At 40.9% G+C, this 23,286-nt stretch overlaps 1 pseudogene; it reads right to left on the bottom strand.

The window, feature by feature from the left end:
* Window positions 1-5,742: 5,742 nt before the first annotated feature.
* LOC147461914 (uncharacterized) lies at window positions 5,743-20,262 on the bottom strand (annotated as a pseudogene).
* Window positions 20,263-23,286: the final 3,024 nt, after the last annotated feature.

Raw genomic sequence — 23,286 nt, 5'->3', positions numbered from 1 at the left:
GGCCAGATGCCCACAAGGTGTACCCAATTCCTATTGGATGGCCTTGGAGGTGGACCAATGAGAATTAGGCTAGAGTAAATCTAGTTTAATTAATTTAAAAACACTTAATAAAAGAACCAATGAGAATTAAGTCCTCTAGAAGACTATTGGACAGTCTCCCAAGGGGTCCAATGAGCATTTAGCATCCCAATGGCTTACCTGATTCCTATTGGCCAGGAGGCAAAGGGGTCCAATGAGAGTTTAATTGAATTATTAATTAACCTAAAGGTCTTACAAAAGGGGAAAGGGGGACACATGTCAGAAGGCTATCACTTATGCTGCTTAATAGCCATTGGCTTGACTTGGGGAGGTCCAATGGGGAGCCTGCAAGAGAAAATAGCAAGAGGGCTCACCCAAGAGAGAGAGGGGGATGATTTTTGCAAGGCATTATCACACACACACACTCACACAATCTCAGGTGCGAAGAAAGAGAAGACTATCTCTTCCCAAGCTTTAATGGAGAGCTCATCACCTACTCCAAGCTTGTGAGATAGAAGCCTACATCGACATACTCTTAGCATGTGGATGCAAATCCAACCAAGAGCCAAGCTTCAATGCATGCTCATCTCCTCTACCAAGCTAATTACTAAGCTAAGCTATGCTAATATGAGTGATTATGTGAGGATATATACATCTTTCTCGTAAGATACTCCTTCTTCCTCTCAATCTACTCTCATACCCTGCTAGCTCTCACCATCTTCGAAGGTGTGTGAGGTCTTGGGTTTGAGAACGTGGATAATTAAAGTTGTGTTTACTAGGTGTTTTGCTTGGTGCATGAAGCTTTCATCTTCGTTGCACTAGCTAGTCTTGAAGGAACACAAAAAATTGTATTGCACAATGTCTCTCTTGATGGGAGAAACCATAATACAAAGCCTTTTGGAGGGGGGACCGGCTCCATGCAAATCTGGTCCTCAGCTGTTGTCAATAGCTTAATTTCTCTCTCTTTTGAAAGTATTGTTGATGCTATCTAACTAGGTGTTATGCTTTTTGTTTCTCTCTCTCCACCCAAGCACTCTTGTAATTCTCATTAGGAATCTATTCTAATGAAATGCCCACTATGTTCATGCTTATTTCCGCTACACACAAGTTATTAGGCCATTAAATGTTACATGCCTCTTGAAAAAGTGCTTGCTAGGTTTTTTGAAATCACACCTACAAAAATTTGAGACTTACCTCTAAATTTCAAATTTGAAGGTGAGAAATCTTGCAAGCTTCACAAAGAAGCCATGATCCATGACAAGTGAAACCATGCATTGATCAACATTGAACATCACAAATTATGTGGTTGATGCCCTTTCAAAGAGCTAGGGTTTCTATTATCTCGATCCCTACCACTTTGTCTCTGCATTCATCATCGTCGTTGTTTTCAGCACATCCATTGTATCTATCCCTGAGATCATGAGGCTCTTTGTGAGTCCCTAGATCACCTTCTGTATGGCTACAACCCCTTCAATATTCTTCCTCTTTATCATGGTCTTTTTGTTTGTCATGCCTTGATCATGTCTACTATATGTGTATTTGCAATCTTATAACGTGTGAGAATTTGTGACAAGTGTGCAAGCCAGAGGACAATGTTTGAATCAAGCTACAACAATGTGAATAACAGTTTGTTTTGCACCTAGGCACAAAGTAAAAATGCTAAATATACAGTGCATGCCATCCAAAAGTGCCATACAAAAGTATGGTGGAGAGTTGGCATTGTGGTCTCTCCAAAAAAAAGAAAAAAAGAAATGGAAGTCGTCCCTTGCACTGTAGCATTTACGTGTTGTGCCAAGCAAACATATAGACATAGAAAATTGGATACAAATAATGGATCTTGCAAGGTTGTCGAGTTCAAGTTGTATTGTGTAGTCAAAACGTACACTATTGTGAATATATGTCCTCTTTGTTAGACACAAAATAGGAGACAAGATAAATACAAAAGATAAAGGATATTGATTAAACTATGCTAACACGTTGTCACAACAATCGATATTTTTTGTAACATTGTCATCAGCAAGGCTTTGCAAAGCTAGCATAACACATCAACACGTCTCTATGAATATTTTGTAAAGCTCTATTTATAGAGATATTGAATTGAATCAATGCAAAGCGATCGGCTGCATTCCTTAGTGTGCACGTCCTTGTGGTAGCCATCTCTTGCACCTGCGTGTTTAGTTGTGCACATTGCACAACAACACCTTTCTTGTCTTTTCTACATGGTATTATCAAAAATATATTGTTCTTGCGTGTGATTGAGGGTGCGCATTAAGCTTGAAAAAGTGTTAGGTTTAGTGTGATCACACCTACAAATTCTAGGACTTACCTCTAAATTTTAAATTTGAAGGTGAGAAACTTGCAAGCTTCACAAAGCAGCCATGATCCATGACACGTGAAATCATGCCTCGGTCAACATTGAACATCACAAGTTCATGTGGTTTATGCCCTTTTGAAGAGCTTGGGTTTCTATCATCTCGATCCCTACCACTTTGGTCTCTGCATTCATCATCGTCGTTCTTGCCAACACATCCATTGTATCTATCCTTGAGATCATGAGATTCTTTGTGAGTCACTAGACCACCTTTTCTATCCCTACAATCCCTTCAATATTCATCCTCTCTGTCATGGTCCTTTTGTCTGGCACGCCTTGATCATGTCTACTATACGTGTATTAGCAATCTTATAAGCATGTGAAAATTTGTGACACAATATGCACTATCCCTGCTTTCCATCATAAATTGAAATGCATTATCAACGTGGTACTCGTGTATGGGTGTCCTCCAATTGTGCAAGCCGGAGGAAAATGTTTGAATCAAGCTACTTAACAGTAATGTGAATAGTTAAACATTTTGTTTTGCAGTTAGGCACAAAGTAAAAATGCTAAATATACAGTGCATGTCATGCAAAAGTGCCATACAAAAGTATGGTGGAGAGTTGGCACTGTGGTCTCTCCAAAAAATTATAAGAAACGAAAGCCGTGCGCCCTGCCCCGTAGCATTTATAATGTGTTGTGCCAAGCAAACATATAGGCATAGGAAATTGGATACAAAAAACGGATCTTGTAATGTTGTCGAGTTGGAGTCGTACTTGTGCAGTTGAAGCATCCACTATTGTTGTGAATATATTTTCTCTCTGTCAGAAACAAAAAGAAGACAAGATAAATACAAAAGATACATGATACTAATTAAACACTGCTAACATGTTGTCAGAACAATCGATTTTTGTCGTAAAGTTGTCATCGACAAGGCTTTGCCAAGTCAACATAACACATTAGCAGGTCTCTATGATTATGTTGTAAAGCTCAAAAAAATGAATGAATGCAAAGCGATCGGTTGCGTTCCTTAGTGTGCAATCCTTGTGGTAACCGTCTCTTGCACCTGCAGGTTTATGTGTCTGCATAGCAACACCTTCTTATCTACTGTAAGCTATATTTATAGAGATATTGAATTGAATGAATGCAAAGAGATCGGCTACATTTCTTAGTGTGCATGCCCCTATGGTAACTGTCTCTTGCACATGCACGTCTATGTGTGTGCACGCTACAGAACAACACCTTCTTGCTATCATGGAGTAGATATTGTTTGTGCATGTGTTTGAGGGTTGCCCACAGCGCTTGAAAAAGTGCTTGCTAGATTTTGTGTAATCACGCCAACAAATTTTGAGGCTTACCTCTAAATTTAAAATTTGAAGGTGAGAATGCTACAAATGGGAGCGCGGAAGGCCCTGCAAATACCACGAATAATATACTGCAAACCATAAAACATACTAATCGACATACCTGAAAATTTCATAAGCGCATAATCGCGTGATACACGAACAGAGAGAGATGGAGTGCGAGATAGAGCGAGAGAGAACGTGCAGATGCACCTCCTAGAGCGGAGTGCCACACCGGCACGACAAGAGAGAAGAGAGGAGGGGAGAGAAGAAACACACAGGCACTGGGTACAATCTCCCCCCGTGCAAGAGTCAGCATTTCACTCTTGCACGTATTTCATTTATAGATTCTTGAATGCTCAAAAATGAATACACATTGGCCGGCTGGCACAAATGACCATATCTCCTAATGAGCACTTGAGTAATAAAGGTACAAATCCCATATCCATAACATACTCCGGGGTTGAAAAAGCAACTGCCCTCAGTTGCAAGGTACACAAGTGGTGGAGTCGAGTGCAAGGTACAAAACTTTGAGGACATTCCTGCATAGCACAATGAGTAACTAAAAACAAAAAGAGGAACAATGATTAGTAGGAAGCAATTGAAAAGTGCAAAAATGTGTAACATGTGTATGGTGTGATGGGAGTGCATGAAGTAAATGTACAGAGGTGCGAAGTGCAACCTTGGTCAGTAATGTTGTTCCAAATAAACCACCATCTGTCACTTTTTCAACTTTCCATACCCGTGCATCATATCCATTGATATCAATCTATACCCAATGTGGTGGGCCAGTCGGAGAGTCCTGCTTGATCAGCATGTAGGCACTCTAATACACATGTATCAGTAACCATTCAATAACATTATTGCAAAGCGGAGAGTCCTGCCTCACCAGGCGTAGGCACTCTAGGACACATGTATCGACATTCAAAAAATTCCTTAACAATATTGCAAAGCGGAGAGGCTTGCCTCACAAGGCGTAGGTATAAGACATTTGTCAATAACCATAAGTTTCCATAATTGTGGAGCGGAGAGTCCTGCCCTCTTCAGGCGTAGGAGCTCTAATATGTGTAATTTTTTTTCCATTTCCATTCAATTCAACGCATAAGATCCTTGCCATGACAATGTATAATGTCTCAACCAGTGTGCTGGGATAAATTTCAAATCACTAGAAGGAAAATAGTGTTGCTCATGTATAAAGCGTGTTAATACAAAGTGCAGAGGATAATGAGAGTTGTGAAGGTTAGGCAACACACAAGTTAGCCTACTAATATTACATAAAAAGAGCGTACGAACCAAGTGCAATTGAAATGATTTTGCTAGACAGATAGTATCAAAATGTATTAAAAATTTTCATACCAGAAGATTCTTTGATACGAGAGCATTGTACATAGTTGTACCTGCAAAAGTATTTCTCAAACACAAAGCACTAAAAACAAGTTCTTGTTAAATTTAAGAATAGTGTAATCGCACATCAAATGCATTAACAATTTAAAATCCATGAAGAACAAAATGGATGCAAAGTCTGGTTTCTAAGAAAAAATAATGAAAGTAGACAACGGGAAGTACAAAGGGCGGATAAGAGAGGGGTGTTATCAAAATTGACAGGGTGGTTTGCAATAGTGGTATAACCATTGGATAGCAGTCTTTCGAGAGAGTGATGTCACACGCAATGTATAAATGTTAGGATAGGGCAAAAGCAGGTCTCCCAAAGTTGTTGATGTCAAAGTTTGGCGTAAAGGTAAATATCCTTCAGTAAATATAGGCCTATGCGAAGGAGTATTGAAAAAATTGGGAGGGATGTGATACAGAAGCAAATAAATGGAACAATATTGAGGAATATGCAACAACAATTTGGCTGACATATGAGGGAACGTTTAAGACAATTTGTAGAGCAAGTAAAGCAAAAATCAAATTACATTACATTAGTACTAATGGGGTTAAACTTACATTATGGAAATAATGGCTCTTGCAAATAAAGATGAGAGAGATTTTCGTGTTTATACTTCTTAATTGGTGAATAATCTAGGTAACAGTAAATTTGGGTGAAAGTAGCTAAAAGTGTACGTAGTCAAAATTCTCCTAAGGTCATCATAGCTAGAATATTAACGCCTTATGTATTTGGAGGGTGAAAAGTTGACCCTAGCACATTACCAACAGGACCCATGAGAAGCAAATTATTGTAAAAATGCTATAATAACAATTTATAGCATCAAAGTGGGAAGGAATCATTTTATTTATTTATTTATTGGTTTATTTTTAAATAACTCTTCCTCAAGGCTCGTAGACATCTAATTGATTGTTAATATTGTAGTAGATTCTAAAGCCTAAAAAGTAACAACTTAATAACAATGAATGTCGTTGATTGCAATCCATAGATTGTTGATAGACCAAAAAGGACAAAGAACAGAGAGAGAGCCCAAAAATTGTTGTACATATCCAACAAAGCCTCGCAAGCATGATAGCCCATGGTTATCTTGCTCATTGTGTATGTGTGTACGGCTACATCAACAATCGAGACCCTGCTCGAACTCGATATGATCACCATCTTCATCCTCTTTACGAGTCAAAGTGGCACCTAATCGCTTCAAATGTGACAGTTACTACATATTTGGGTAACTAAGACTATGTATATAAGACATATCATAATTTTACATGAAAAGAAAGACAATGGACAAATGACATAAAAGTGACCGGCCGATTACCAATGGACAAGGAAGGTGTGCCTCATCTTAGCCTAAAGTCTATGGAAAGAAAACGTATTGTTGGCGATTGTATCAAACGGGGTCAAGATTGGTCATGGCAAGCTTGGGATCGCGGATAAAGGTGGATAATACAGCGATTATAAAAGAATACACCTGTTTATGCTTGGATTCTGGCAAGATCCTAGCTCCTATCAAAGGGTATGCTTGCTGCAAAATTGCCTTTACACGGGACATCAATAAAAACTGATGTTCGTATTCTAAAGGTTTACTATCCGCATGCAGACACTCAAGCCTACAGATAGTAGCGCCATCAAGGGACTTGATAGTCTGCAGGACAACCCACATCTATCCAAGTGGCGAGAAGCAAGAGGCAAATTTACCTCCTCCTGGACAATGGCACTCCCACGAATTATAGCAGTGCGTAGAAGTGGTGAAGAGATGCACACAGGATGGTCTCCACTTTCTTCCTCGGTGGCAATGAAGCCGCGCAACTGAACGACTGTCTTCCTTTCACATTGAAGTTTCTCTATGTCTAGTAGGTTCACCATTAAAGGATAGAATTCATCCTTATTTGCATGATGTCGGACAAATTGCATAATTCGGTTGTATGTGGCCATGCCAAATACGTATAGCCGCAAACAATAAGACTCAGCCCGAGTAATCCATGCCTTCAGTGTCCACAATTCCTCTTGCACAAGGAATGCCAAACATGTGCCATCTAAACCCTTGTGGGCCCATATTGTCCACGGCATGATTGAAATTGCTATCGAATCCACCTCCATGTGGACACCCAGTCGTAAAGACAAGATATCATCCAGGCCATGATCACCTCGCAGTGCATCCTGCACGCGTATATGATAGCGAGTTGCAACAAGATCACGCACACACTCCGTTGCAACTAGGAGAAAACCATAAACATTGTATCTTTTGGGTTCACAGTTGATCCCTCTAGTTACAAGCAGAACAGAGCGATGCAAGCAGAAGGCAATTGAATCAGAGAATCGGCTTCATCAATGATTGTTACAGGTGTCAGTAGTTTTTCCTTCAGTAAGAGCGATCGAAACTGCTTTGGCGTGCACTCTTCCCTTGGATCCCTGGCCCGGAAGAGGTTCAGAGGTTATCCCACAAGCAGGCCCAAAGACTTTGTTCATCCCAGCTTTCATTAACACCGTCCATGCCAAAACCTAATTAGACTGAGAGCTGGTGTGACGCATTCCATATCCGGGCTATGGCAGCCAGGACAGAGGTGCTCTTCCCATTGTGACGTGAACCACATAAAATGTAAAATTGCAGCTGCCAAAAAATTTAAAAAAAGTTGGTGGGTGCTATCAGATGACTACTAATCTGTGGAGTTCATGACGGGAGACAGGCAGCATGGGACTGTGCGGTAGGTAGGGAGGAGACTACATATAAACGGCCACGTGTGTGTTTGTGTGGGTTGGCAGATCACAGCTGTTAAGAGAGATCAAAGGGGAGAGTGAGAGGTGCAGCCTGTGGTGGTTGAGAAAGAGAAAGAAGTGAATACTTGGATGAACCTCAGTTGGCTCAGGTAAATTAGCTGCACCGTTAGAAAGAGGGAGGGAGAGCGAGAGAGAGTCTACATGATTGGCAACTGAGAGTGGGTGTGTGTGTGAGTCCTAAAGTGATGACTGCTTATTGGCGGCTGCATGCGAGCATCAAAAGCGGTTGACTAGGGCTGCAGGCCATCAAAAGCGGGTTGGTGGGTACCGTAGCAGTGGGTAGAACCAGCCTATGCGAGGGGGGTAGGAAGAGAGAAGGATGAATGGGTGGGAGGAATATCTGCATGGCGGCTTCTGATGTAATGCGGAGAGTGAAAGTAAGAGAGAGAGAGAGAGAGAGAGAGAGAGAGAGAGAGAGGTGATCGACAATGTAGTTGAATTCCCTGCATATCAAGCCAAAATCCAAGAAACTGCATGCTGGTGGAGGCTGAACCCAAGGAGCACTAACGGCGCATGTGATGTTGGGCGCGGAGGTGGAGATGAGGTTCGCGTTGCGGCCATCCTCTCAAATCAGCAATATGGTTTGCAAGATAATAAGAGAGGACTTTTTTTTTCCTTTTTTGTATTAAAGAAAAAAAATTGCTTGTAAGGTCATTCCCATGACGGTTACAAGCTTACACTTGGAATGGTCGAAATGAATGTTACAACCGAAACTAGTCAGGCCCATGTCTTATCGAGACAATCTTGGATGGTTGGCGAGATTAATTTTGAATAATTGAGAAAAGAAAAAAAATCATCCATCTTATTTCATTACTATCGGCGTGTACTCATAGTCGTCAAGCCTCGATACCTAGTCCTATTGCATCTTCTCTATTATACAAGTATTCTTGTCATTATATAACCATAAACACAATGGAATACTCATTGATACATCAACTCAAATACAATTAGCTTTCATTCTACGTCATAAACTATTAATTTCTCTATTATAAGGCTTACTTGATCATGCCTAGCTATGAATTATTCAAGCAAAGTGAAGAAGAAAGATCAAAAGTAAAGGAAAACAAAAATTGCCACTATAATGATAAAACACACTTAGCTTTGGTAGATTAGTTGTGAAGTTCTTCGTATCCATGCCCTACATACAAACCCAAGGGCATCTCCATGGCTCCAATACCACTGCTACAAACGGAGCGTGGAAGGCCCTGCAAATACAATGAATAATATACTGCAAACCATAAAACATACTAATCGATATACCTGGAAATTTCATAAGCGCATAATCGCATGATACACGAACAGAGAGAGATAGAGAGCGAGATAGAGCAAGAGAGAACGTACATATGCACCTCCTAGAGCGGAGTGCCACACCGGCACGGCAAGGGAGAAGAGAGGAGGGGAGAGAAGAAACACACAGACACTGGGTACAATCTCCCCACGTGCAAGAGTCAGCATTTCCCTTTTGCACGTATTTCATTTATAGATTCTTGAATGCTCAAAAATGAATACACATTGGCCGGCCGGCACAAATGACCATAGCTCCCAATGAGCATTTGAGTAATAAAGGCACAAATCCCATATCCATAACAAAGAAATCCTGCAAGCTTCACAAGCAGCCATGATCCATGACACGTGAAACCGTGCCTCGGTTATGCCCTTTTGAAGAGCTAGCATTTCTTTCATCTCGATCCCTACCACTTTGATCACTACATTCATCATTATCGTTGTTTCCAGTATATCCATTGTATCTATCCCGGGGATCATGAGACTCTGGTGTGAATCCCTAGATCACCTATTGTATGACTACAATCCTTCAATATTCATCCTCTTTGTCATCGTCTTTTTGTATGCCATGCCTTGATCATGTCTCTATACGTGTATCAGCAATCTTATAACAGGTGACAATTTGTGACACAATATTCACCATCCCTAATTTTTGTCACAAAATTGAAATACATTAACGACCCTGGTAAACGTGTACAGGTGTCGTCCAATTGTACAAGCCGGAGGACAATGTTTGAATTGAGCTACACAAACGCAATGTGAATAATTAAACAATTTGTTTTGCAGTTAGCCCAAAGTAAAAATGATAAATATATAGTGCATGTCATCCAAAAGTGCCATACAAAAGTATGGTGGAGAGTTGGCACTATGGTCTCTCCAAAAAAGTCAAAAAATTATAAGAAACAAAAGCACTGTCCTACCCTGTAGCATTTACATGTTGTGCCAAGCAAACAATATGTAGGCATAAGAAATTGGATACAAATAACGGATCTTGCAATGTTGTCGAGTTCTAGTCGTACTTATGTAGTCAGAACGTACAGTATTGTGAATATATGTCCTCTTTGTCATACAAAAAATTGGAGACAAGATAAATACAAAAGATACAGGATATTGATTAAACTCTGCTAACACGTTGTCTGAACAATCGATATTTTTTGTAACATTGTGATTGGCAAGGCTTTGCAAACGTCTCTGTAAATATTTTGTAAAGTTCTCTTTATAAAATATTGTATTGAATAAATGCAAAGCGATCGGTTGCATTCCTTAGTGTGGGCGTCCCTATGGTAACCATCTCTTGCACCTGCGTGTTTTTATTTGCACGATGCATAACAACACCTTATTGTCTTTTCTACATGGTATCATTGAGTAGATATCGTTCTTGCGTGTGATTGAGGGTACCCAGAGTGCTTGAAAAAGTACTAGGTTTAGTGTAATCACAAGTTCATGTGGTTGATGCCCTTTTGAAAAACTAGGGTTTCTATCATCTTGATCCCTACTACTTTTGTCTCTGCATTCATCATTGTCATTGTTGCCAGCACATCCATTGTATCTATCCTTGAGATCATGAGGCTCTTTATGAGTGACTAGATCACCTTTTCTATGCCTACAATCCCTTCAATATTCGTCCTCTCTATCATGGTCTTTTTGTCTGGCATGCCTTGATCATGTCTACTATACGTTTATTAGTAATCTTATAACATATGACAATTTGCGACACAATATACACTATCCCTGATTTCCATCAAAACATTGAAATGCATTATCGCCCTGGTAATCCTGTACGGGTGTTGTCCAATTGTGCAAGCTACAGGACAATGTTTGAATCAAGCTACTTAAAAGTAATGTGAATAGTTAAACATTTTGTTTTGCAGTTAGGCACAAAGTAAAAATTCTAAATATACAGTGCATGTCATCCAAAAGTACCATACAAAAATATGGTGGAGAGTTGGCAATGTGGTCTCTCCAAAAAATTATAAGAAAAGAAAGTCGTGCGCCTTGTCTCGTAAGATTAATGTGTTGTGCCAAGCAAACATATAGGCATATGAAATTGGATACAAATAACAGATCTTGCAATGTTGTCGAGTTGGAGTCCTACTTGTGTAGTCAAAACATCCACTATTGTGAATATATGTCCTCTCTGTCAAACACAAAATAGAAGACAAGATAAATACAAAAGATACAGGACATTGATTAAACACTGCTAACACGTTGTCAAAACAATCGATATTTAACGTTGTCATCGGCAAGGCCTTGCCAAGTTAGCATAACACATTAGCACGTCTCTATGAATATGTTGTAAAGCTCTATTTATAGGGATATTGAATTGAATGAATGCAAAGCGATCGGTTGCGTTCCTTAGTGTGTAGTCCCTGTGATAACCGTCTCTTGCATTTGCATGTCTATATGTGTACACGCTGCATAACAACACCTTCTTGTCTTTTCTACATGGTATCATCGAGTAGATATCGTTCCTGCGTGTGATTGAGGGTGCCCACAGTGCTTGAAAAAGTGCTAGGTTTAGTGTAATCACACCTACAAATTTTGAGACTTACCTCTAAATTTTTAATTTGTAGGTGAGAAATCATGCAAGCTTCACAAAGTAACCATGATCCATCACAAAGTAACCATGATCCATGATAGGTGAAACCATGCCTTGATCAACATTGAGCATCACAAATTCATGTGCTTGATGCCCTTTTGAAGAGCTAGGGTTTTTATCATCTCGATCCCTACCGCTTTGGTTTCTGCATTCATCATCATAGTTGTTGCCAACAATCCATTGTATCTATCCTTGAGATGATGATGCCCTTTGTGAGTCCCTAGATCACCTTCAATATTCATCCTCTCTGTCATGGTGTTTTTGTATGTCATGCCTTGATCCTATCTACTACTAGTGTATTAGCAATCTTATAACATGTGACAATTTGTGACACAATATGAACTATCACTGCTTTTTATCACAAATGTTCCCAACCTGCATAGAGCAGTCATGATCATTTCACGTGAGACCTTATCTTGCTAAACATTGCATAGCTCAAAATTTCTATGGTTAATCTCATTTTGAAGAACTAGGGTTTGTATTATCTAGATCCATTCTGTTTTGGTCTCTATGACCACCATCATTGTCACTACCAATATAATCATTGTATCTATTTTGAAGAACTAGGGTTTGTATCATCTTGATACGTTCTGCCCTGTCTCTACGTCTATCATCATCGTCACTACCAACATATTCAATGTATCTATTCTTGAGATCATCATGCTCTTTGTGACTCCTTCGATCACTCCATCCTTGTGGCTATGATCCCTTTTATACCCATCCTCGATCTCTATCATGGTCTCTTGTCTTTTTCATAGCTTAGATTTTGTCATTCCAATCATTTCTTACCCGATCTCCATCATCGTGTCAATCATATCCAATTGCGATCTCCATCATCATCTCTTCTATTACAATTGACCTTGTGACGATTGTCGCACTCACTTCAGCTACATTCATGTCAACCATCACTAATGCTTCTTGGTTGTTCCTTCTTTATTCAACTTTGATAGTGCATATCTTTGATTCTTCAATGTTTGTCTTTGCACTACGTTCGTGATCTTACACATATATTTGTATGATATTGTTAAATATATATGTTTTTGGCCTTGCTGCACGTTGCAAAACAAATCAAAAGCTACATGTGTTGGATGCAGTTGGAAGCTGCGACAAAAAATATATTCAAAAGCTACCAGCTTGTTGACGTACGATCATGTGTGACGCAGGAGAGATGTTGTTGACTATACACCAATAAATTTTCTTGCAGACGACCATGTCGGCATGAACATTGGAGCGAGCATGGGTTTAGTTGACCATAGCTTCCCAATTTCAACCTAGCCTCTCTATTTCTCGACCACTTTTGGTGCATGCTTTACGATGACACTCTCGCTAGGAGAGGTCTTGTTCAAAACTTATGTTCCAAAAAGATACCTAGAAAAGAAAAAGAAATGTCGCTCGTCTCTTTTGGCAGTGGATGTTGCTTAGTGGAGATAACTTCAATCTATAGCAAATGAAAAGAGGAGTGAGCGGAAGAAGGGACAAAGACACCATTCATGTTGAAGATTGAGTGAAGCTTATGGAAGGCAAGTGTGGTATATTTATCCACCATTTGCATCATCAGCACCTTTATCCCCCATGCTCTGCAGTGAAATCTCAAAACGCTAGCATTTGCTAGTCGGCATCGTTGGCCCTTGCATTTTGAAAGGCTAATGCTTGTGAGCGTTTGGTCCCCCCCCCCGCGTGGCTCTTGGTGCTGCGCATATTCTAAAACGTTTCTCGATAGCACTTGGCCACGCACCTGACGACAACTTCTTCGATACGAGCGATTCAAAACGCTGCAGTGGCTAAGCAACGGTGATGCAGGTAAGAATCGGTGTAGTCCAGAAAAGAGTGCACCATCCCAAACCTCTATTTTCAGAGGGGAGAGAAGAAGGAAAACCATTGTAATATTAGCTATGAGTTTGAAGGTGAGGGATATAAAGTCACTATGAGTTTAAAGGTGAGAAAGAGAGATGCCAGGCATTGCTAGCTACGAGCTGGAACGTGGACAACGGAATTTTTTCTGTGTGGTTAGGTGCACCGTCGTGATCGTGACTCGTGTAATGGTCTTATGGAGGCATTGCATCAGGGCTTCCGATGGGCTTGTGGAGGAGAGAGAAACAATTTTTTTTCTTCCTGTGCATCGACCCTGCAGACACAAGCGAGTTTGCCTTGCAGCTGTGCTTTACCACGAGAGAGAGAGAGAGAGAGAGAGAGAGAGAGAGATCTGATGACGAGGCTCGTGAGCAGCATAGGACACACACACACACACACAGTATGTCTGTTTAATTTTGGGAGCCATTTTGTTTTCAGTGCAAATCCTCCGATTGAAACCACAAGAGGAGAGAGAGATTGGCTCCATATGCATCAAGACCAACAACGGATAGAGTCAAGGTCTTGTATTGTAGCTGCGTAGGTACTGCGAGGAGATGGACATGTGTGGACACACATGCATCTTGCTGATGAGGAGTGGTGCTTCGCAGGGGCGGATGGGCAGAATATTACTTGTTGCACAAGGTCGTCAGCCCGTAGGGAGGACGAGGCTCTTCCTTGCGAGAAGGAGGGTGGAGTTACCTTGTCATGCACAGAAAGTGGTGAGAGACAAGGAGAATATTATGCATCCAAATGTATTCTGCACTCTTGCAGCTTGTACCCGCAAAGGCGGACTGGGGGGACAAGCAAGTGCAATGGGCGAGCAGGAGGAAGACACCGTCGAGGAGAGTAGGCCGGGGATTGAGGACTCCATGGAAACGCGTTTTGGGGGGGAGGTTTTGTTGACGAGGCATAAGAGTTTCCCCTTTGCACTCACGATTCCAAGAAAGAATCTTGCGTTCAAATTAATTAATGGAAACGAAGTTAGACCGAGTGTATGTAAGGTGTGTTGCTTAATTCCAGATAACTTTACTTACTAGTATTTCAAAAAAACTCATAGCGTGGTACAAAAGAAATGGTATCATTTAATTGGGGGGGGGGGGGGGGGGGGGGGGGGAGAGGGAGTCTTGTTAACTAACAAGTGGACACAAAGCCATTAATAGGCAAAAAAGAAAGAAATCTTGTTAACTAAGAAGCAGGTTCAAAGCCATGGCTAGCCACGAGAAGAGAGATGTGCTTTTCTTTATACGATCTCCCAATCGTACAAAAGTTAAGAGTGGGGCCTATTACCTACCATCATAAAAAGAACACAAGAAAAGAGCTAGATTTGTGGAATGCAAGTGTCCAAGACTCTTCTCATAGTTATAAATGTCCACCATTTGCATAGGAATAGCCTAAACTTGATAGCGATCTCCATGCCAAGTTTTGGATTGAAGGTGTAGGCGCCAACTGTAAGGATTTTAGTTTTTGAAACTTTAAAAATTGTACAAAGTCTGATCAAATTAACTTGGTTAAGAAAACATTGTAGAATGATCCAACTATGGTAAATATTGGTATTTTTGGAACCGTAACCAGAGCTCTACTAGGGTTATAATTTTTCAGAACTGAATTCCGATAAAATCTGGAAAAGTTACGGGCTCTGAAAGGTTACACTATGAATTTAATTAGTTAAGTAAAATTGAATGGTTTCAGTAATTATTGCTAAAGACTTTTTATCCTAAGGTTCTAAAAATTGCAGATATTTTCAAGTTTAATTATTAAAAGTCAGAAAAAATAACAGAAATTGATTATGGAAGCTGGGGGGCTGTGTGGAACCTGCCCAAAACAGAATTAGTAGTAGGCAGCGCCATCTTGAGCCTAGGGGCTGCTTGAGCTGCAAGCATCTACCTTTTTCAGCCTATGAGAGCTTGTGAGTGCCAGAAACCTATAAATAGGACCCTTTGCTTCACAATTTCAAGGAGACTCGAAACCTTGGCAAATTCTCTCTCATCTAGAGGGACCGCTTCTCAGAAATCACTAGAGAGCAAAGCTCTAGTTGGTTAATTAGTAGTAATTAACACTAACCCTTTTTAATTAGCAAAACTATATTAACCTATTATATTTTCTTAATTAATTCAATTAATTAAGAAGATTAAACCTATTTATACTCTAAAACTCTCTTCTAATTTTTAATTCTCTGTTGATTATTGAGATTAAGCTTAGGGATACTAATCTAATTAATTAGTATATTATATTAGAGCTGAAATTACTCATTTTAACCATAAATTAATGATAATTAAACTAATTAAGCTTAGATTAAGATGAGATAATTATCAGAGCTATGTTATACCGTCAATATGTTAAGAAAATTATCTTTTAATTTTTTGAATAATTTTTGTAATTATTTAATGGAATTGGAGCTGATCTCTTGAGACAGCTAATTCTAGTGTTGGAAGATTTCAGCTACTAGTGTGGGAAGATTTCAGACAGTAGACTGGACAGGAATCAGAGACTAGACTGAAATGTGGATACTGAAATAAGAATCAGACTTATGTACTGGAAATAAGGTTCAGATTCAGATTCAGATTCGGAAGACTGGACGAGAAGTAAGTATAACTGAAATATATGCCATGATTGGGATTACAGATCAAGATTACAGCGAATATGGTTTACAGAGAGAAAGTACAACCGACAATACTGCCAATGATTCTCAAGTACAAGTATAGCCAAGGCGCTAACCCAAATGATAATAATTGCCAACCCGATTACAATATAATGGGCCCTATTTATACACTTCGGGTTTACTGTAGTAATTACCATAGTAATTACTAAGTAATTCGCTGCCCATCTTCTAAGAAGACGTTCCCACATAGTGACTATCTAGCCGTCTACATCCTTCCCTTCTTTCTTGAATTTTGGCAAGATTCCAAAATTTCTGAAAAATTCCGCTGTCTGATTCTGATGTGAGACTGAAAAATCCATCGTTTGGTTCTGATGTTGGGATACCGGCTTGACCACTGATAGAATGGCCATACAAAGATTTCGAGTAGGCAGCTGAAAAAGCCAAGGATCGTGAGAGGCAGCGAAAAAGGCCAAGGTGGAGCTCTCACCAGGCCAAGGTGGAGCTGTCATCAGGCCAAGGTAGAGCTGTCATCTCTCCCTACCTGCTGAGAAGAAAAGTCGCCACTAAATTCTGAGATGGAACTACCCAGTATCCTTCCATTGGACCGTTTTCTGTTTGGCTTTGCCCTTTGACCTGGACGGTGCCTGAGAAGTCCCAGTACCAGCATTCTCCTTCTGAATCAATCGGTAAATGGCCTCCTGCGCAAGCTGATCCCATCGGTCGGTGGTCATCTCTACTTCATAAGGCGTGAGAGAATGATAGGTTTTGGTGTCAGGATCATAGAGTGTACGCCTGCCCTTGCTCAATCTGGTTCTGGCCAGCTTATGACAATGCGAAGCAGTATGGATCCATCCTTCTAGAAGAGGCTGATTATTTTTGACTCGAGCTTCGAAAGAATCCCAGCCATCTCCCTGTACTGTGGTGCCAGACCCGGCTTTCCTGCAATGTCTTTTTCAGGCAATTTGGAAGATTCGACTGTAAGTTGTAGCAACTGATTAGTAATCCTGGTCAGTCCTCTGACTTGAATCTTCCACTGGCCCATACACAGCTGGATCCTTTGCATCTCCTCTTCCAGTGCCTGAATGTCATTGATTTGGAGAGCATCATTGAATAACGTCTGCCAACTCTTCCATTCCACAGTTGACCGCTCATACCAATCCTGAAGCTCATCAGTAATTTTGAAGTATGTGAGACGATCAACTAATTCTTGATGTTGAGGATACAACGCTGGAAAGAATCTTGGCAGCTCGGTTTCTCTTGCTGGAACATCATACAAGAGAACTGGAGAATCAGGCACAAATTCTAAGGAATTGAGAACAGCCTGGTTCTCCTACTGCATCATCTTTCTGGTGATTCTCACTAGCTGGAACAGTGTTCGGAGAGCAGTTGCCTGTGCTCCAACTGACATCCGTGTCTGAGGTCCTCTGCTAGTGGTTGTCTGGTCCTCAAGAATGACTTTAACTCTCTGATCCAAAAAACCTCTAGCAGTTTGCATTTGTACCAAAACTTCCTTGAGTTGTACCCTAACATCCTTCATATAGCGGTAAGTTGGTTTGTTACCCAACAGAAGTTCCAGTTCCAGGGCTAGGGAGCGACAATCTGCAGTAGACTGCCTTTGCCAGTGCGGGTTTGCCACTCTCTCATCAACATTGAGTATCCATTCAGGAACTCGTTCTAGCAGCTGGACTGTACTGGGATGCGTAGGTAGTCGGCAAGCTTCTTTATCATGGAAAGCTGCTGATTTCCAATGTTCTACCATTTCCCTGGCTCCCACATATAGCCTTTGAAATCTTTCCAAGTCGGACAAGAGATCATCATCCTCCAGATACTGTCTGGTGATGGAGGCCTGTTGATGTCTCAATTGCCTATTCAGGGTAATGAGCTACAGTGAATGCTGATGATCAGCAACTGGTCCCTCATTCTATACTTTCATTTCCCCTTTAGCATCTCTGCTGAGATGGGACTGATCAGTTGGCTGATTCCCAGTGTGACTGGGCTGCTGCTCTTCAGTCTGCTGGTTACCCGACTGGTGCTCTTTGTCATGTCCTTCCTGTTGGCCTTCATTCTGGTCTGGTTGGTCTGGTTGTGACTGGCCTCCTTCATTTGGCCCTGTCCCACCAGTACCAGGTCCTGGAGGTGGAGATCGTGGTGGGGTATCATCATCATCCTTTGTATGCCCAGCTTCTTGATCATCCTCCTCCTGATCAGCTTCATCTTCCTCGTCTTCTTCTTCCTCATCTGGAGAAGTCTGCTGCTCAATATAATCCATTATAGCTTGGTTCATTGGAGCATTATTGTACACACTCACCTTATCCTGCAAATCGCTCTGCATACTTTCCATCAAGGACTTTAAATTCTCTAAATTGAAAACAGCATTGCCTGATGGATTTAAAATTTCAGACAAGCTGTTATAAATGTATCTTTCAGTCAGAGAAGCCTTCAGAGTTGTATGGCGCATCAACAGGTTTTTGAGTTCCGCCCGCTTCATCCTAAGCATTGTTTCATCCCGCTCTGCAACTCTCAGTGCTTCATTCCTTTGATTCTTGATGATCATTATTTCAGATTCAGCCTTAGCTAGCTTTTTGTCAACAACTCATTAGTCCTTTCTAAATGAGCTTCCAGTCTCGGGGGGTTCACTATGTGTAAACCTACCATATCACGTGCATTCAAGACATGTTTGTAAAACCCCTTATCTGTGAATTTTGTTAAGAATATAATGTACCCTTTTCTTTTAAAATCTGTAAGTGCTTTTAAAATTTGAAAAAATGATACCCTTCTGTATATATATTTCTGTAAATTTCAAGAACTTTAAATACCCTTCTGTTGAACTCACGTGATAGGTTACATTTTTATTAGGTGACCTCCCTGGGCTTCCAGTACCCTATATTGTATGTTCTGCTCTTCCTGGGCATTCTGGAGTTTTTCAATCTTATGTTGTGCTTCTGTCAAGTCAGCTTTGAGCTTTTTGACTTCCTCTTCTAATCCAGCAGCCTCCATCAGTTGTCCCATACAACTGACAATGGTATTCCAAGAAGACTGTATAAGGACTGAACATCTGTCTTTGACTGTGGTTGGATCAGAATCAGTAGGCTCATATATTGCCATTGGAGCCACGTAGGGTAGAGTTGCATAATCAGCTTTGTTGAACGGAAGATACCCTTTCAATTGCTGAGTCTGCATTTGCTGCAACTTATCCTGTTTTACCAGTTGCAGAAGATTTCCAGTATTTGTAGGAACTCCTCCAGGCAAAGTCGAGAATGCTGGACCTTTCCCTTTGTCCAGTTGACTCTTGCCTTTGTCCCCTGACTGGTCTGCTATCTTCTCAACAGTGGCTGGCTTGGCATGATCTTTCCCAGACCCAGTAGACACTATATTTTTTACAACTGACTGGTCAGGCACAGTCTTCTGAGCAGATTGCTGCTCAGTCTGGCTCACTACAGCTTTCTCAGTGGGTACTGTCTTGACCTGGCTTTCTATTTGCTTCAAAAACTCACTACTTTTTGTCAGTGTAATTTTTTGCTTCTTTGAACTGCCAGCCTGTTCTGCAGTTGCTTTCCTTTTCAGGTCGGTTGAAATGTTTTGACTGTCTGTTTCCTCGTCACCTGAGGACAGTTCAATGTTCTTTGGTTCAGGAATTGGCTTCTCACTCCAAGCCTTCTTTACCTGCTCATTAACGTCTGCAGCAATAGCCCAATACAGGAATTGCCAAACATACCAGGCCTTGAAAACAGTTTGAGATTTTAGCTTGGCAGTTTGCTGAAGTACATTATGCGAGAGAATTTGACAAAGGTTGATAGGAACCTATGGATCTAGTATCTTGGCCAATGGCATAGCAAACAATTTTTCGGATACATACGTTGGGTTGTTCTTAAGGCTTACTGCTTCGGCTACAAACCTGTAAGCAGTGGAGGCTTCCAGTCCTGCTACTGGAACTCCTTGAGCACTTTCCTTGCGCTTTTGTCTAGCCATTTTATCCTCCTTCACAGCTATACTTATCTGCTGCGCAGTTGCCACATAAGGTTTGGGCTTATTGGGCATCCGGAATGCAAATGCTATGGCTTCTGGTGTCACTGCCACCCTTCTACTATTTACCATGGCACTGCCATTTTTAGCATCGAAGGAATCAAGAACTTGCTTGATGATATCTGCATCAAAATCAATTCTTGTAGCTTGCAACACAACTCGAAGATCCCAGAGTTGTAGCAGAGTCATTGCTTGCTCAGTAAATACATAACGCTGGATTTTACTGTACGGGATAATGGGAAGGCTTGCCTTTGCCTCAGCAACTATGGCTTGGGTTTCCTCAAGAGACTCCTTCATCTTCTCTGAGCGTTTCCTTCTACCCATACACTGTGAGGTCGATGAAGATGAAACATGCGAAGGAGAAGATGACTTACTTGTCGTGTTGAAGTCGTTTCCTGGTGTCAGTGGCAAGACTATCTGATAGTCAACTATCTCGTCAGAGGTCGAAGTTTGCGGCTGCAACAAAGAAACCTCGGAGCTTGGCGATGGCGAATGGTTAACAGGAGGGAAGCATCGCGCAGGGGATTTATGAGGAAAAATGCTAACTCTCCTGAGTGTTATACGTGTTCGCGTCATAAAAGCTCCACCACTCGCCGCTCCTAGACTTGTGTGTGTCGTTGCTGTCGTGGCAAACATACATTGGGCAAGACTACAACCCATCCTTGAAATAATTACCACTGGCGTGCCATTTGACCGTTGGGCGCTTAAAAATTGGAAAGTGTGTCCATACTAGTACTGGATTGATTTCCAGTCTGGCTCGGCCATACTGGTACTGATTCTAAGGTCAGCCTGATCTGGTCCTTCTGGTACTGGTTCTGAAGTTGGAATTGGTTGCACATGAAAAAGTCCAAAAATTTCTGATTCTGGTATCTCTTGATCAGCAACTTCCAGTTCCTTCGTACCTTGTTCTGGCCCAGTTTCTCTGGTCTCTGAATAATAAAGCTTGATCTTTGCTCCATTATATACTCGTGGCAACATCAGTCCAGATAAATCTTTCAATCTGATTGTGCCATTGGAGAAGACCCAGTCTATCTCAAAAGGTCCTGCCCAGGCAATCTTCAAGTTCGGCTTCTTTGGACCCAGTCTAGACTGATATAGAAGCACTAAGTCTCCTTTTTGGAATTCGCGAACTTTAATTCGGCGATCATGCCAGTGCTTCCTTCGTTGTTGAACAATTTCTTGTTCCAATATAGCCCTTTGCCTTAGTTCATCTAATTGCATCAGTTCATCCAGCCTCTTCTTAAGATTATGGTTGAAGTCTAATCCATACTTCACAGCCATTCTCAGACTGGGGATCACAAACTCCATAAGAACCACAGCTTCAGTACCATACACCATTCTGAATGGTGTCATTCCAGTAGTTACCTTATAAGCTGTCCTATAAGCCCATAGAGTAGTCTGAAGTTTCAAATCCCAGTGGTCTGGTTTCTTTTGCACCACCTTAGTGAGAATAGTCTTTATTGTCTTATTGCTACTTTCAGCTTGTCCATTGCATCTGGGATAGTAAGGAGTAGATTTCCGATGCTTGACTGAAAGCATATCCAATAGGATTTCCATAGTGTTATTAATAAAATGTGTTCCTTGATCAGTCACAATCTCTACTGGACATCCATGTTGGCAGACAATATTCTCAAATAGAAACCTTGCAGTTGACTTGGCTGTGTTGTCAGGAAGAGCCTTAGCTTCAACCCACTTGGTAACATAACAAGTAGCCATTATTATGTACTTGTTCTTTCTGGGAGTCACCTTCTTAAAAGGTCCCTTAAAATCCAGTCCCCATTTCATGAATACTCCTAGTGGTTGTATTGGCATTAAGGGAGTCATATCTGCAGCTGTTGGTTGGCCCATTCTTTGGCATATGTCACAAGTTTTACAAAAACTTCTGACATCAGCAATCAATGTTTTCCACCAGAGACCCGCTTGCAGAATCTTCTTGTAAGTTACTTCGTTGGAAAAGTGTCCACCAGACTCACCATTATGCGCTTCTGAAATCACTTGCATTCTTCCTTCCAGAGGGACACATCGTCGAAGTATACCATCCACACCCAGTCGATAAAGTAATCCTCCTATGATAGTAAATTTCAGGCTTTTTATGATCAGAGATTTTGTCTAATTTTTCTTCCAATCCTCTGGAAAGGCACCTTGGGAAAGGAATTGATAAATATCATACCATTCAGGATCCACTGACTATTCTGCCTGTAACTGAAATAAATCAGCATCCACTGGTTCATCTCTAAAAGATGATTCTGAATATCCTTCCATACTTCTTGAAAGAAAATCAGCTCCACAATGGTTTGCCAGGCTTATGGAAAATTCTGAATTCAAATTCCATAAGAAACATCCTCCATCTTATCAGCCTGCTTTGAATAATGACTTTGTTAATCAGAAACAGAAGAGCTTGATGGTCCACATAAAAATGGAATAACTTTCCCAACACGTAATGCCTGAACTTCGTGGCGCTAAAAACCATTCTGAGGGCTTCTCTGTCAGTAGTCGTATAGCCTTGTTCAGCCTGACTGAATCTGCGACGACTGGCAAAATAGATCAGATAGTCTGTTCTGCCATCTGGCTGAGCTAATATTGCCCCCATTGCCAATCCCGAAGCATCTACATGTACATGGAAAATAATATCCCAATTCGACTGCCTAAGGACTAGTTTACTGGTAATGTCTTTTTTCAAATTTTGGAAACTCTCCTCACACTCAGTAGTCCAGTTGAACTTACTGGTCTTCTTTGTAAGCTCATATAGTGGTACTGCTTGAGAAGCAAACTTGTGTACAAATCTTCTATAGAAATTCACATAACCCAAGAAAGAACTTAACTCTGAAGCAGTTCTGGGTGCTTTAGCTTGCTGGACACACTGTATTTTGTCATTGGCCATCTCTATTCCATTGCGGGAGACCACATGTCCCAGTAGCTGTCCCTTCCAGACTAGAAAAACAGATTTGAATGGATTCAAACAAATCCGCTTCTCCTGACAGGGTTTGAAAACCATCTCTAGGAATAGAAGGTGTTGTTCCTGTCATAATAATCAATATCTAATTCTCCTAAATGATTTTCTCATATTAAACTGATCATTTAATGTGGGGAAGTGCC

The sequence above is a fragment of the Adiantum capillus-veneris genome, chromosome 3 (assembly GCF_014529385.1).
Source record: "Adiantum capillus-veneris isolate H3 chromosome 3, ASM1452938v2, whole genome shotgun sequence".
In the NCBI taxonomy this organism is placed as follows: Eukaryota; Viridiplantae; Streptophyta; class Polypodiopsida; order Polypodiales; family Pteridaceae; genus Adiantum; species Adiantum capillus-veneris.
The sequence above is the reverse complement of the archived record's forward strand: the minus strand, read 5'-3'. Positions and strand labels throughout refer to the sequence as shown.